The following is an 859-nucleotide window of genomic DNA, read 5'->3' as shown; positions in this document are numbered from 1 at the left end:
TGGATGCTTCACAGAAGTCATGGTCTGGCTCAATGCCAACTTGCTGCAATGCAATCTCAACAAAAACAAAAACCGACTCTTCGGTAAGGGCCCCCAGGCTGCTTGGCTAGGGGCCTGTCCTTCCAGCTGGGAAGCCCCACCCACAGAAACGGCCAAAACCTTGGGGTACTGATAGATAGTGAAATTTATTTTAAACCACAGATCGCAGCAGTAATAAAAAAACAATGCTGGATCCTGAGAATTCTAAGAATATTTCTCAAAGTCTTGGAAGACGGTGGCACAGCCACTGATCCTTTCCAGATTGGACTATTCAGACGTCCTGTACATAGGCATTCCAAGTTGTTTGTCACAGAGATTGTTAAGAATACAAAATATGGCAATATGACTGTTATTCATCCTTCCAAAGCATACCACCTGGACTCAGTATCGCAAACTGGTTACCAATTAGAAAAAAGAAGTGTTTTTTAAGCTTTAACAGTAGAACACGCTGCTTTCTTCAAAACAGGCCCCCCCCTCTGTCTCAAAAGGAGACTTGTCAACTATTGCCCTCAAAGATCCCTTCGCACACAATCAGCACATCTGCTGGTTATCAATGAAGTAAAATGGGGTGGCTCTACCTACTCAGTATTGGCTGCAAGACACTAAAACAAGTTACCACTCCCCATCAAGTGTATTGCAGACAAAAACTATTCTGTAAACAAATAAAAATGTACCTATTCCAGGATTCGATTTCACATTCCCTACAGGGCAGATATCCTAGCGCCCTCTCATAGTAGCGGCGCGCTTTATTAATCCCACACTTCATTTAATACAGGAAGATAAGATCACATTGAAATCTGTGTTTAATAAACAATCATGA

Source organism: Lissotriton vulgaris, chromosome 8 (assembly GCF_964263255.1).
Source record: "Lissotriton vulgaris chromosome 8, aLisVul1.2, whole genome shotgun sequence".
NCBI lineage: Eukaryota > Metazoa > Chordata > Amphibia > Caudata > Salamandridae > Lissotriton > Lissotriton vulgaris.
The sequence above is the reverse complement of the archived record's forward strand: the minus strand, read 5'-3'. Positions refer to the sequence as shown.